Raw genomic sequence first — 15,319 nt, 5'->3', positions numbered from 1 at the left:
GTCGGGGAAGCCAGAGCGCCGCAAAGGGCCGGGCAGCGCGGAGCGAAAGCGAGGCTGGTGGAGCGAAGCCAAGGAGAGGATCCGGAGATGGGGTGGGCGGGGTCACGGGGCCGGAAGTGGGGGCGGGGCCTACACGGTTCCGCTCCAAAACTGCGGCGGTCTACGTGTTGAGGAGTGAGCTCCCGGCGCAGTCCCGGGCACCAGGCGGTTCCAGTAGGTGTGGGCTACATTGTTTGGAAAAGTGCGTCTTAGATTGTAAATGGTTTTCTTAACATGACATACATGACTCTTCATGGTAAAAAAAAAAAATTAAGTGCAAGTAACTAAAGCCCTCACACATTACTCATAATCAAAGTTAATTTCCAGTTTTACATTCCTTTTTGCAGAAATGGAATCATATTGCACTGGAGCATTTGTACATCGTATTTTAACAAGATTTAGGAGGAATGTTTCCAGGAAATACTCATTTACAAAACTGTGCAACTTTTTACATAGTTTGCCGTAGGACGCTGATTCTGGGCCTTGGCTGCTTGTTGGAAGCCCCAGGGCGCCTAAAAATGCTAGTGCCTGGTCCCACCCCCACAGATATTGGCTCAGGTATTACAAAACAAAAGCAATCACCTCCCCAGGTGACTAGCATGCACTCTGGTCTGAGAACCACCTTGTGTTTCCCAGACTTGCCCAGCTCCTCCCTGGATTCACAGAAACCTACAGGCATATTTCAGGCATAAACAGGCATAAACCTACCCTCAATTCCCACCAGGTGAGTTTGGGAAATCCAGTCTGCACTAAACAGTGCTAGCAGTTTAAGAATTATTAAGTTAAGCACCAACTTAATTGTAAAGTAAAATTGATGGGAGAGACAGTGCTGCATCACCACCAGCATATTCTAAAGGCTTCTTTAATTTACTGCTAGATTACCCTCTAGAAAGTTCCTGCCAATTAACATTCTTTTTTTTTTTTTAAAGATTTTATTGGGGAAGGGGAACAGAACTTTATTGGGGAACAATGGTCAAATTGTTGTCCTTTCAGTCTTAGTTGTGGAGGGCGCAGCTCAGCTCCAGGTCCACTTGCCGTTGCTAGTTGCAGGGGGCAGCCCACCATCCCTTGTGGGAGTCGAACCGGCAACCTTGTGGTTGAGAGGATGTGCTCCAACCAACTGAGCCATCTGGGAGCTCAGCGGCAGCTCAGCTCAAGGTACCGTGTTCAATTTTAGTTGCAGGGGGCGCTTCCCTGCAACATCCCTTGCGGGACTCGAGGAATTGAACTGGCAACGTTGTGCTTGAGAGCCCACTGGCCCATGTGGGAATCGAACCGGCAGCCTTCGGAGTTAGGAGCACGGATCTCTAACCACCTGAGCCACCGGGCCGGCCCCCAATTAACGTTCTTAATAGCAACTGTTAAAAAAAAAAATTTAACCGAGTAAATCTGAAGATCTAATTGGTTTCATTGAGCAGATTCATGAACCAGGCAGCATCCCATCTAGTAGTAAATAATAGAGAAGTGCTCCAAGGGGCTGTACAAAATTGAAGGTTTTTATAGGAAACTGAGTGGGACAAGAAAGTTATTAGCAAAAGAAAAAAAGATTGTTTCAGGCAAGGTCATCTATCTTTGGAGGAAGGCTGACAGGGTTCTTATCAGACAGATTACCTCACAAGTGTTGATCAGGAAATTCCAGACTGATTGGTTTATGATCACATTCCTGAGCCTACATATAAAGGTTTAACTTTTTTTTTTTAAGATGTTTCAAAATATTGAAATATTATAATTACCTGCCCCTTCCCCCCCCCCCCAGAACTTGTGAAAGAGAAAACCACATGCCAAAATGGCATCACTCATGCCCATGATACCAAACCTAGATTTAATACCTGACCTAATTGCTGTTTCAACCTCTCCCAGAAATGTAATCTTAATCTACCAGTCCGGAATTTTCTGGTCAAGCACCAGCAAGTTAATCTTTCCCTCAGTCCTCTCCATTCCCCCATAGAAAGGAGAGGCAATCAGCATGATAAAAACTCTTTCTCATTCTCTTCCCTTCAGAAAATGTCCCAGCCCCAAAATAATCCTTTTTTCCCTTCTATCAATAGCTCCCTTGGTCTACCCTTCCTGTAAAAACCTTCCATTTTGCACATTCCCTCGAGTGCTCTTCTAGTGAATAGATGGGATGTTGCCTGACTCATGAATTGCTTAATAAAGCCAATTAGATCTTCAAGTGTACTTGAAGTTTGTTTTTTAACAAATTGCTTTTCTTTAGGAACACTTTCAAAATTAAGATGATATCCAGAGCTTCCTACATAGTCCCTGAAAACAACTCTCAGGCCCTGAATTAGTTTCCTGGTAACCACAAGCTGGGTGGCTTAACCCAACAGAAATGTGTTCTCTCACAGCTCTGGAGGCTAAAAGTCCAAAATGAAGGGGTCAGGAGAGCCATGCTCCTTCTAAAGGCTCTAGGGAAGAATTCCTGCTTGTCTCTTCCCAGCTTCTGGTGGTTGTCAGCAGTCTCTGGTATCCCTGGTCTTATGGCTGCACCATTCCAACCTCTGCCTCTGAGGTCACATAGCCTTCTTCCTTGTGTGTGTTTCATATGACCTTCTTATGAGGATACCAGTCGTTGGATATATGGCCCACCCTAATCAAGTATAACCTCATCTTAACTAATTACATCTACCAAGACCCCATTTCCAAATAAGGTCACATGCTGAACTTCCAGGTGGATATGAATTTTGAGTGACACTATTCACCCCAGTAGAGGCCCTAAGTTCTCCTGAGCATATGGCTTGGTAGTTCTTCACATCAAACTCATTTCTGCCTTTATATTTGTTAACCTAAAAATAAAAGGCCAAAGTAAAAGACAACAAACATTTATTTGAGACCAAAAGAATAGCAATTTGGGAAACACTGATGCAGACAGAACCCCAAATAGTGTTCCTATCAGGAGATTTGGAGGCAAAGGCAAGGGGTGTTTATGAGAAAGGGAAGGGACAGGTACATCAATAGAAGGAAGGCATTTCTATTGGTGAAGGTAACCACATAACAGAGTGATGTTAATTCTAAACAATGTCTATAATTTTCAGTCCAGTTGTCATCAGTCATAATATCTGCTTTCTTGTTATCTCTGCAAACACTTCTTTGGTCTTGTCTACTCCACTGGCTGGGGTCCCTGACTTGAGTTTGCCAGATCCTCTCAGGTTTGGATCTCAATTATGGCTGCCTGTAGAGTTGGTCAGTTTTCCCCAGCTGGCTCCAGGACTGGCAGGTCAGAGCTTATTGTAGTTCTGTGGACTAGAGCTATCAATATGACCTAAGATGAGGGTGGGACTGCTTAGGACACCGAACACGTAAAGGTAAGACGTCTTTGGCCTAATTTTTAAATTGTTAATACTAGAAAGAATGTCAGTATTTCAGAGATCTTTGTACTACGTGGATGAGGTGCCTTGAGAATTCAATTTTTACTTATGAGGTTAGCTGATTAGATCTAAAGATATAGCAAGGGTCCCTAATCATTTGATTTCCTTTTAACTGTTGGTCAGTCCTGAAGATGGAGCTCATTGTTGGCATTGGCAGGCTCAACATGTCTGTGGCACGCACAGCTATGTCAGTCACTTTTTTTCTCAGATCTAAGCTTTTTGGATGCTCTCATGTTTCCTCCTTTTCTTCCAAGGATCAGCCTCTCAGGGGGTAGGCAGCAAAAATCCAGAGATCAAAGCATGCACAGGCATCCTGGCCACCATTGTACCATGCACGTATGTGACATTTTGCCTCCAATCATGCTGGTCGTAGTAGACAGCGCAATGCCAAGATAACTTTAGATCACACATACCAAATTAAGTACATCTAGGACATAGTAAGACTCATCAGCTTCTCCTCTGAATATTGAGTTGGCTTTTGCAGAAAGCAAGTCACACATTTATTATAGGGCCTGTAATTTAGGAAAAACTCTAATCTTAGTCTCTAAATGGCTGGTGGGGCTTTCAGAAAAATAATTTGGTAATATGCTCTAAAAGTCTGAAAAATATTGATATCCTTTATCTAAATTATTCTATTTCTGAAAGGCTATCTTAAAGAAACAAGAATCAGGAAACCCCTTTTGGAAGAGATAGTCATAGCATTTATTGTCATCAGCAACACCTTAAGGTCCAACAATAGGGAATAACTACAGCAAATTACCAGCAGGAATATTATGCAGTCATTGTAAATGTTGTTTACACAGTAAATCCGTATGTGGAGTACTACTCAGCAAGTAAAAATGAATGGACTGTTGGATGGATCTGAAGGGAATTCTTCTGGGTGAAAAAAAGTCATTCTCAAAGGTCACACATTTATGATTCCGTTTATATAACATTCTTGCAATAACATTTTAGAGATAAAAAATAGATTAATGGTTTCCAGAGATTAGGGATGGTGGGGGGCAGAGAGATGGGTGTGACTCCAAAAGTGTCGCATGAGGGAGCTTTGTGGTGATGGAACACTTCTGTTTCTGAATTGCAATGGTAGCTACATAGGTGTACAAACGTGATAAAATTGCATAGAACTACACAGGTACATTGTAACAGTGCTTATTTCCTAATTGTCGTTGTGTACACTAGTTATGTAAGATGTTGTTACCATTGAGAGAAGCTGGGTGAAGAGTACAGGGGAACTCTCCCTACATTTTTTTTTTTTGCAATTTCCTGTGAATCTACAATTATTTCAAAATAAGAAGTTAAAAATAAAATAGCAACATTCCCATGGCATAATGCTAATTGCAAAAAGCAAAAATAAATGTGGTTTTGTGTGTGTGTGTGCATATACACACATATACATAATGTTGTAAGCAGTGGTTGTCTTTATTTATTTAAAGATTTTATTGGAGAAGGGGAACAGGACTTCATTGGGGAACAGTGTGTACCTCCAGGATTTCTTCCAAGTCAAGTTGTTGTCCCCTCAATCGTAATTGTGGAGAGCGCAGTTCAGCTCCAGGTCCAGTTGCCATTGTTAGTTGCAGGGGGCGCAGCCCACCATCCTTTTCGGGACTCGAGGAGTCAAACCGGCAACCTTATGGTTGAGAGCCCACTGGCCCATGTGGGACTCGAACTGGCAGCCTTCAGCTTTAGGAGCGTGGAGCTCCAACCGCCTGCGCCACCGGGCTGGCTCCCAGTGGTTGTCTTTGGTTGGATAGCCTTTTTTTGTGTGACTTCCAAATAAACATGTATTATTTTTTAGGATGGAAAAATATTACTGGAAGACGGAAAACATCCATTACAAGTGAGTGGGTTTTGGAATTTGTGCTTTTTACTCTGGCACCTGCCTGTGTGTTCTTTCTGCAGTCTCCCCGTTGCCCAAACTGAAGGAATGTGAAACATTTCGTCTTGATTCTACCTCCTGAGACTCTGCTCCTTTCCAGGTTGTTGACAGCGGAGTCAAGAGTGGAACACTATACAACACAAAGCAAAGCAGTCTAAGTCTCCCTGGGGAGCAGTCTAACAGCTCCTGTGGTTGGTTTGTTTCTTAGCCCTCTCAGTGGTTCTCTCAGAAAAACTGGGAGAGACAAAAAAGAGAGGGAGGCAGCTTCAGTGGAAACATTTGGTTTTCTGCCCATCAGATGAAGGGCCGCCTCCTGTGAGCATGTGAGCGTCAGAAAGCTCTTTCTGTGTCAAGTCTCCCCAGAGCCCTTTTATATTCCGCATGTAGTCATCTGTCATTTGGGGTTTCTTCTTGATTGGGGACATTCAAACGACGTGACCAACTGTGTCAGAAGAGCAGTAAACAGGGAGGTAAGCCCATGCCTCAGAGTCAGGCTCGCCTGGTGGGTGACATGGGTGCCGCTCAGCGAATACCTGCCAAGCCCTATTCTCATGCCCCTCGTGTACCAGCTGGGGGCACAACGTGAATGAAACCCAGTCCCTGCCCATCAGGCTAGATGACAAGTTTAGTGTTTTCATCCTGCAGTGTAACCTTGGGCAAGTTGTTGACCCCCCACCCCAAGCCTCAGTTTCCTTTTCTGGGTAACAGAGAAAATCCACAGGGAAGGGTCCCCCTGCCTCATCTGATCTATCCTGAGAAAGAGGGGAGTTTTCTTTTCTTTTTTTTTTTTTAAGAATTAATCTTTCTTTGTGGGTTGTTTTGGCATAAAACTGGCTTTACTGTTCACCTTCTTCATTAAAACTTTTATTTTACCCTTTAGATTACCTCAACGTGACACATCTGACATGAAATTCATCTCAAGTTTTTCTAAATCCCTCCGATGAAAAAGACCAAACCTATGGATATAGGTCTTTCTGAACAGCCCTTTCATTCCTGCAGCAATAAATAGTCCTGCTGAAGACAACTGGGAGTGTCATTTCGTCCATTAATGGCAATGACAGAATTGAAAAACAGCTATAAATTGTAAATTGTGACTTATAAACTCAAAAGGGGAAACAAATGAAGAACTAAGTGGTTACAGTTTTCATTTCCCTGTTGAAGATGATTTTGAACTCGTTGACTGCCTGTTGTTGTTTTTTCTTTTTTTTTGACTGCTTCTGTTTTCATTTAATTATGTTGAAACTCATTCAGCATGGCCAAAAATCATTTAGTTAAGAGCTATAACACAGGTGCTTTGGCATCTGTAAGGTGATAAATAGTGAGGCAGGATTTTCATGAACCATCTCAGTTATTGGGAACGGAACATACGGAAAACAGACTTGTGTAGCATGGTGTCATAGTTAAGAACATGGGACCTGAAGCCAGCTGGCTGGTTCACAGTCCCCACTCCAGTTACCAGCTTGTGAATTGAGATGTCGGTCTCAGTTTCCTCATTTGTAAATGACAGGTCTAAGAGTACAGGCAGACCTCGGAGATACGGTGGATTTCGTTCCAGACAACTGCTATCAAGCGAGTCATCATCGTTTAGTTGCTGGAGGGTCTTGCCTTCAATTTGTACAAACTGCAGAATCTGTGAAGCACAATAGACTGAGGGATGTGTTGGGGTGGCCGGTTACTCAGTTGGTTAGAGTGCAGTGCTCTTAACAACAAGGTTGCCGGTTCGATCCCCACATGGGCCACTGTGAGCTGCGCCCTCCACAACTGGATTGAGGCAACTACTTGACATGGAGCTGATGTGTCCTGGAAAAACACACTTAAAATAAATAAAGTTAAAAAAAAACCACGAGAGATGTGTGTTCCAACTTCAGAGAGTTATTGTAAACAAGGTAATGACTGTAAAAGCTTGACACAGTGCCTGGCACCCAAAACCCTGGCTCTCATGATATTTAAGATCATGTGCATCCAGGCCCTGGGGTTTGTAGACTGCCCGGCATCTCCTGGACACTGCCTCGCTGTCTAAGGACTTCCAGCTCTCCCTGTCTAGACCAGCAGTTCTCAAATTCACTGGTCTCAGAAACCCTTTATACTCTTAAAGTTATTGAGGACCCCAAAGAGCTTTTGTTTATATGGATTATATCTGTCAAGATTTACCATATTAAAAATTAAAACTGATAAAATGCTAAAATATTTATTCACTTAAAAATAACAATGAACATGGCCACTCTTTTCTCTTCCATGAGAAGAGCAGCGTTATGGTTTTACAAGTGACTGTAACGTCTGGCTTAATGGCAGAGAGCTCGGTTCTCACGTCTGCTTCTGTAATTAAATTGTTGACATATGTTGTTTCAGTTCCTGTATGGGCAGACAATCCAGCCTTACTTAGATATGAGTTGAAAAGGGAAGAGTATCTCAATAGCCTTTTTACATAACTTTGATACAACACCAAAACTTAACAAGTCGTAGTTTCTTTATAATGTCGAATCTGAAAACATGTCAGTGAATCGTCATAGTCTGTTACATTAAAATCCATTGATCTCTCTTGCACGTTGTGTAGATCTTTTATACCCTGGCTGATCTGGAGATTATCATACATTAGTTATTTGGAAAATATTGTTCACAGCGATATGCTGATCTCCCAAATGTTGATATACTTCATTATACAATATACTCGTAAAAATCACATTTATTAATATCATCACTGATCTCATCAGAAAAGTATTTTAAGTATTGAGAAGCTGTGAAACTCACAGTGGCAGAGATAAGTTTAGAAAATTCTAACTTTCATGTGAATGCTCAAATTTTATCATTGGCAACAGATACTTTTAGTAGTTTTCCTTGAAGTGACAGGCTCACTTCATTCATTTTCAAAAAACCATTGGCCAAGTGCCTAAATCTGAATAGTTTGTCTGCTACCCATCCTTTCAAGGAAAAAGGGTGTTCCATGAAAAAAGTGGCTAATTTGGCTCATGAGTCAAACAATCTCTGAAGTGCTTTTCTTTGAGACAACAGTGGAAACAGCAGGATTGCTTTATGTGTACTTGCCATTTCGCCAGATAGAATGTTAAAAAGGCATGTGCACAGGGGATGACATTTAATAAAATTAATAATGTCTACTGCTTCATCAAGAATTCTTACATAGACCTGGCTTTTATTCCTTTTTTAACGTGAGTACGTAGCAGTGAAGAATATGGCAGCTAGAATAGCTTGTGCCACTGCCTTGATTTATGCATTAGAAAGAGCCACCCATTTTACCCAGCACTGCCATTGCACCATCAGAGCAAAGGTCCACGCAGTAAAAAGGCAAATAATGTGTTACTTTTATTATGAAAAGAATTTTGATGTCACCAACCTCCTGAAAGGGTTTCAGGTATCCTGCCAAGGTTCCTTGGACCACACTTTGAGAACCGCTGCCTTAGCCCATGGATCGGCAACCTTTTCTCTGTAAAGAGCCAGACAGCAGCTATTTTGTGAGGTCAGACAATTAAGTTTGTGAACTTGTTGCAACGCTGTTGCTAACCTTCTTTGCTATCAGAGGGATTATTCATTATGAATTTGTACCAACTGGACAAACAGTTAACCAAGTTTATTATTTGGAAGTGCTGAAAAGGCTGCGTGAAAAAGTTAGATGATCTGAACTTTCGCCAACAATTCATGGTTCTTGCATCACGACAATGTACCAGCTCACACGGCATTGTCTGTGAGGGAGTTTTTAGCCAGTAAACAAATAACTGTATTGGAACACCCTCCCTACTCACTTGATCTGGCCCCCAATGACTTCTTTCTTTACCCGAAGATAAAGGAAATATTGAAAGGAAGACATTTTGATGACATTCAGGACATCAAGGGTAATACGATGACAGCTCTGATGGCCATTCCAGAAAAAGAGTTCCAAAATTGCTTTGAAGGGTGGACTAGGTGCTGGCATTGGTGCATAGCTTTCCAAGGGGAGTACTTCAGAGGTGACTGTAGTGATATTCAGCAATGAGGTATGTAGCACTTTTTCTAGAGTGAGTTCGCAAACTTAATTGTCGACCTTGTAGGCTTTGTGGCCATATAAAGTCTGTCATGACTACTGAACTCTGCTCCAGCAAAAGAAAAGCAGCCATACATAATCTGGAAATGAAGGCGTGTGGCCGTGTGACAATAAAACTTTATTTGCAAAAACAGGCAGATGAGGCCCAGGTAGTAATTTATTGACCCCTGCTTTAGACACTCCAAACTGTTTATGGGTTTGCAATCACAAGATGACTATTCATGTAACATCAGCCAATCAAATCAGATTTGTTACACAACAAAATTTACCCCACCATTCCTGTCTCATACAACCTCTTCCCCACACCCTCATAACAAGGTGGACCCTACTCAGTCCTGGCATTGCACTTCTCAGAGTGGCATTGGTCAAGGTCCCAACTGAAAACAGATGTCACGTTCAAATTATGTAAGTCTCGGGGAGTTTAGGTGGGTTGTGAGGTATCACAAGGAAAAGTTCAATGACCCAGGGCTAGTAGCAGTGGGGCAGCCGTTAGCACCTCTAGGCCCAAAGAGACGAATGGAGGGAGGGATTGTCAGAACCTGGAAAGCAAGAGTCACATAGGATCAGTGACCTACACGTGAGCTAGGGAAACACATAGACTAAAAAAATGCCCTACTCTCCTGCCCATTCAAACCGCCTGCTGAGCACCCAGTGGCAAAACCCACTGGAAGCCAAAGGCCTGGGAGCCTGCCGTGGTCCCCAGGGAGCTATCCCCAGCCTTCTGCAGTGGACAGCAGGGTAGAGAAACATGGAGAGTAGCCATAGGGGGGCAGACGGAAGTTACATGTCTCAACAGTATCCTGGAATTACTGCTGGGCCAGCCTGTATCACCAACTAGACTGCCCACTGTGAAGTCAGGCCATGCTCTTCTTTGCTGGATCCACAGATTCTAGCCCACTGTATGGTTCAGGAAAGGTTTGCTGACAAAGAATGCATGAGAATCTCAAGGTTGTGACCCTCAGGGCCTACAGAGCCAAGAAGCTCTCCCTCCCTCCCCTCTAACTCGATCATTTGAACCTGCAAACACAGGAGACCACCAGCACCCAAACAGCCAGCACCTGACCTGCTATTGCTGCTGCGGAGCCAGTACTGAGCAGACCAGACCCCTGTCTCCTTCTTGAAACCGAGCACAAGTGTCTCCAAAAAGAGCTCAGTGCCTAGAAATGTGAACTGAGATATTTTGGAATTTAAGTATAGAATCCTTCCTCATGCACAAGATCACTGCAGGACTTAAGATTCTGGCAGTGGTTTTCAGACTTTCTTTCAGCAGCACCCCTCCCACCCCCCACCTCCACCCCCACCCTTCCACCCTCATCTCATAAGAAATCCTATGGCAGACACCACCAGGTAAATCAGATGAAAGGAGAGCTATTCTGGTTGGGGTGGGGGCACCCAGAGCCCCGCTCACTTTGCCTCCCCCAGACTAACCCTCCAGGTGGTCTGTAGGTGCCTCCACAATCCCACAGGAATCTCTGAGGAATACAAATGAAACCCATTGCCTTCTGCAAAAGAAAAATGAAGGAACTGATGCGGCAATGAACCTAGGAAAACCCGTTATAGTGTTTTCAAGTCCATAAAAATAACATTAAAAACACACACACTCAAATTAAATTAATCCAAGACATTTTATATCACACAAATAAATACTATTTGTTGTCATTTGTCTTCTTTTCTTCCTAGAACATTTTCTGGATATCTTATAGCTTCCATCCTTTCTTAAAATTTTCAAACAAAATTAAAAAAAAATTTTATGTTTACCATTCTTTTATAATTTTTAACAACGTTAATATGTTTTCTTTTCGCCACCCTCTTTTTAATTTGTTAACACATTAATTTATTGATTTTACCAAATTAACAGTTACACAGAGATCAAATAGTTCTAACAGGCTTATAATGAAGAAAAAGCATCTCCTGGCTACTCCTCCCCAAAGGTTGTTCTCCTTCCCAGAGACAACCACTTTCAACCCCTTTAACTGTTTCTTCTGGTATTCAGTAACCTTATCTTATCTAGATAATATGTTTATACTGCCCTTTTTAATTTATTACTTGTATTAATAAATAAAAGCTGCCAAGTTGGCACACTGTTGCTAGGCAGAGTGGGCAGGTCCACTGCTCCAGTGGGAGAGACAGCTGGGAGCTGGCACCTGCCCGCTCCTGGGCACAGGCCTATGTCCCCTTTCCTTCGCTGATTTTACTCTGTGTCTTTTCTAGGTAATAAACCATAACTGTGAGTATAAGAGCTTTTCTGTGAGTCCTTCTAGCACATCATTGAACCAGAGAGTGGTCTTGGAGAACTTTTAACTTAAACAGAAAAACTGCAATGCTTCTTTTAAGTTAAAAGTTCATATAGACAGCTTTAATAAGCAATTACCATGTATCTAACTGCTACTTATAGGAACAACTTTGAATATGATAACCTTTAGAGAAATCTGAAGAAAACGCCTCAATTTTAAGATATGTGAAAGTGTGTTTTTTGTATGTTAGGCTTACAGATCATGTTCTATCTTGCCTAAATGCCCAGTGGCTTCTTGGTGCGGTTGGAATAAAATCCCAACTCCTTTCCCAATTTTACAAAGTCAAACTCTCTGGCCTTAATGTTGTGTCACTTGTCCCTCTCTCTCCATGCTCTTTCCCCTCGGTCTTCCTTGTCTTCCGTTGACAGGGCAAACTCATTTCAACCACAGGGCTCTTGCACGTGCTGTTTTCTCCATCAGAAGAGCTGTCTCCTTCTGGTCTTTTCATCCTCACCTTCAGCTCAGAGATTGCTCTGACCCTAAGAAAGTAGTCCCCCAACGAGTCTCCATAACATCACCCTCTTTTAATTCTCTACACAGTACTCATTATTGCCTGATAATATTCTTGATTTTTTTATTGGTTGATTCATGTCGTTCTTCGCTCAATAGAATATATGTTCCATACAGATCTATGGGCTATTTCCAAGGCTGGGTCTGAGACGCTGCTCCCAAGGATTGTACATGTCTTTACCACTAGATGGTGTGAGAAACTTCAGATTTCACCAACCAAGCCTTACGACCCAGGCTCTTAGCTAATGATGAACCCATTATTTCGCTTCCTTTTGTTTTAAAATTAAGCAAAAACAGATCAACTTTAATTAATACTTATGTAATTCCTTTCACTGTAAACACCAACACCAATCTGATGAAATTAATATAAATCTATAGTAGGTTAAATTATTTTTCTGAACGAATTTTAGCTGTTTCTAATCACTTTTCCTTAGAAAAAATAAAACACTTTAGGCATTCAAGAAATTAGACCCATAACCATAATAAGCACCTATATGCCTGTCACACAGGCTAAAAAATAAAAAATACAAACACAATTGTAATCCTCTGGGTATGTTTCTCCTTGCCCTACCTTTCTTATTCTAAAAAGCCTAAATCTATGAATATGCATAGAATCCCTTTATAGACCATAGATACACAAAAAAATATAACCCTTTATCTGGGTTTTAAAAGAATCTGTCTTCCCTTTTTACTAACCTGACTTGGTTTGAAATCTTTTTTTTATTATAACAGCTTAATTGAGATATTAGTATAATTCATAAGCCATACAATTCACCTATTTCAAGTGTACAGTTAAATGGTTTTTAGTATGGGTCCCTTTTCTTTAAGGATCTACTTTCTATAATGGGCTCTGGCTTCTTCAGAAATGTTCTTTGACCCTCTCTAAGCTGGTCATGCATGAAGCTCACACCTGCTTCCAGGGCTTTCCTTCTGAGCCATCAATATCCTTTTTCATATATACATTTTTTTCCCATCCCCAGATGGACAAAGGTAAAGGCCTGATGGGACACCCCATAAACTGTGGGGTGCTGGGAAAACTTAGATGGTGTAGTTAAAAAGCTTCTGTATTGTTTGAAAGCTTCACAAGCGGCATGTCTACGATTTTGATTTTTTAAATATATTCTCTAAGTCTTATCTCTCCCCAGCCTTTGTCTACGTCTAATCTTTCTATATATGGAAAATGCCAGGAGGAGCCAGAGGAAGGCAGAGTATCTGCAGACTTCCTGGAGAGCAACCTTGGAGGCATCTGCATCCTCGCTCCCCCCACATAAGAGGTTTGACTCTGTCTCTCCTGCCCTCCTTCCTTCCATCTCTCTGAGAATGAAGGCCCTCCTCATGCTAACTTATTTATAAACAATGATGGGGGTTACTGCCTTCAGGTAGAGAAAATTTTAAGTCATAGAATCCCTTTTAACAGAAAAACATATGAAATGTATAAAGACCAGTCCACTGGCCCTCAAAATGTAGTAGACTACAGCACAACAAGTCTTAAAATTCCTGTTGGCAACTTGGAGTGCAGCCACTGCGGTCCACATTGGCTCAGCTCGTCATTGACTTTGTATAGCGGAGACCCTGCTCCTGAGTTCAGATGGGAGGGACTTTGCAAACACCATTTCCAAGCTCGTGAGCCTGGTGAACAGTAAACCATGTTTACTCAAGTTTCCCTGGAAAGCATCACCTGGTCAAGAACTGTGAAGGGTCTGAGATTGTACCGTATACTTAGCCTGACACACTTTCATGGCAGTTGGTGAAGAAGGAGACTCCTGGGTCTGCAATGAAGGACAGTTTACTACTCACAGCAACAACCAGAATAGCAGCATTTGTGCCAGTTCCCAGAGCCCCAGCTCCCAGGGTGACACGGAGATGGCCAGGTGACAGCTGTGCCACAATAGGTTACATTGAAGGCGAAGGACCCAGAGCTTATGGAACCCACATCTTTTATAATGGACAGCAAGCATGTCTGACCTGAGTCACAGAGAGGCACATTTTTAGTCACACCTACCCTTTCCCTCAGGCTGTTCATTGTACTCAGATGTCTGGAAAGATGATATAAAACAAAGGCAGTCAGGGTTTTACTCTACAAGATGAAGGGAGAATGATTTCTCAGCATACTTGGGCTGATAAGAATACCCACCATTATTAGTTCTGAATTATATGCATTTTGAATGAAACAAGGTTCTTAAGAAAACATATCTTACATAAAATCCAACTCCTCTACATTTCCTTAATAGGCTTCAAAGTCAAAACTAAATTTCACTTTAGATATTCTGAGAGTATTATCTCCAGGCTGAAACCTTATGGGAGAGAAGCAGTGAGTAAATTACATTTCCCTAAGCAGAAAGGAGAAAAACAAATCTTAGCAAATGTGCTTAATATAAAAACTATCCCAGATGAATTTATATTTATCTTGTGACTAGGAAAATATCACCACTTGATTTCTGCTTTTCTACCTGCCTTTGGGTATAGCCTGAGGTGGAAGCTGTGTTTTCCTAAGTAGGTTGTAGATGGGGACGCACATGAGCAGAAGTGTCCAGAGGGCCTGGAGGGGAATCAAGGCATATGCAGAAAGGGAGAGGGAGGCTGAGAGGAGGTGGGAGAGGAGAGGAAGTCAGGGCTGGACAGGAGGAGACAGTGACAGCTGATGGGATTGTAACTTAGTGCAGCCACTATGTAAAACAGTATGAAGGTTCCTCAAAAAATTAAAAATAGAACTACCATATAATGTAACAATTCCACTTCTGGGTATGTATGCAAAGAAAATGAAACTAATTCAAAAAGACGTGCACCCCCATGTTCATTGCAGCATTATTTACAGTAGCCAAGATATGGAAGCAACATAAGTGTCCATTGATAGACCATTGGATACAGAAGAGGTGGTACATATAGACACTTGAATATTACTCAGCCATAAAAAAGAATGCAATTTTGCCATTTCCAACAACATGGGTGGACCTAGAGGGTGTTGTGCTCAGTGAAATAAGCCAGACAGAAAGAAACAAATACCGCATGATCTCACTTATATGCAGAACCCTTTCTCACAACATTGAACGTGCTCAATAGTCATCACCACCTATCTGAAACTCCCTCTTCTGTTAGCTTTGGGACCACTGGCTCCATAAGTAACAACCGTTAGTACTTTGTGAGTAGCCGCTTGTGCTGCAATGTGTTCAGACGTTACATGCATTACCGTGTTTAACCC

The 15,319-nt window shown here is 42.1% G+C and overlaps 1 long non-coding RNA gene across 1 annotated transcript in view; it reads right to left on the bottom strand.

Moving 5' to 3' along the window:
• Positions 1–8,655: 8,655 nt before the first annotated feature.
• Positions 8,656–15,319, bottom strand: part of LOC141571585 (uncharacterized) — a 28,462-nt gene continuing 21,798 nt past the window's right edge. The window contains exons 4-6 of the long non-coding RNA XR_012496425.1: positions 10,745–10,818; positions 10,380–10,486; positions 8,656–9,855 (exon numbers count right to left, since the gene is read on the bottom strand). This is a non-coding gene — a long non-coding RNA (uncharacterized LOC141571585). The remainder of the gene's footprint in view (positions 9,856–10,379; positions 10,487–10,744; positions 10,819–15,319) is intronic.

This window comes from Rhinolophus sinicus, linkage group LG05 (assembly GCF_036562045.2).
Source record: "Rhinolophus sinicus isolate RSC01 linkage group LG05, ASM3656204v1, whole genome shotgun sequence".
Taxonomy (NCBI): domain Eukaryota; kingdom Metazoa; phylum Chordata; class Mammalia; order Chiroptera; family Rhinolophidae; genus Rhinolophus; species Rhinolophus sinicus.
Note: the sequence above shows the minus strand (reverse complement) of the source record. Positions and strands in the feature narration are given on the sequence as shown.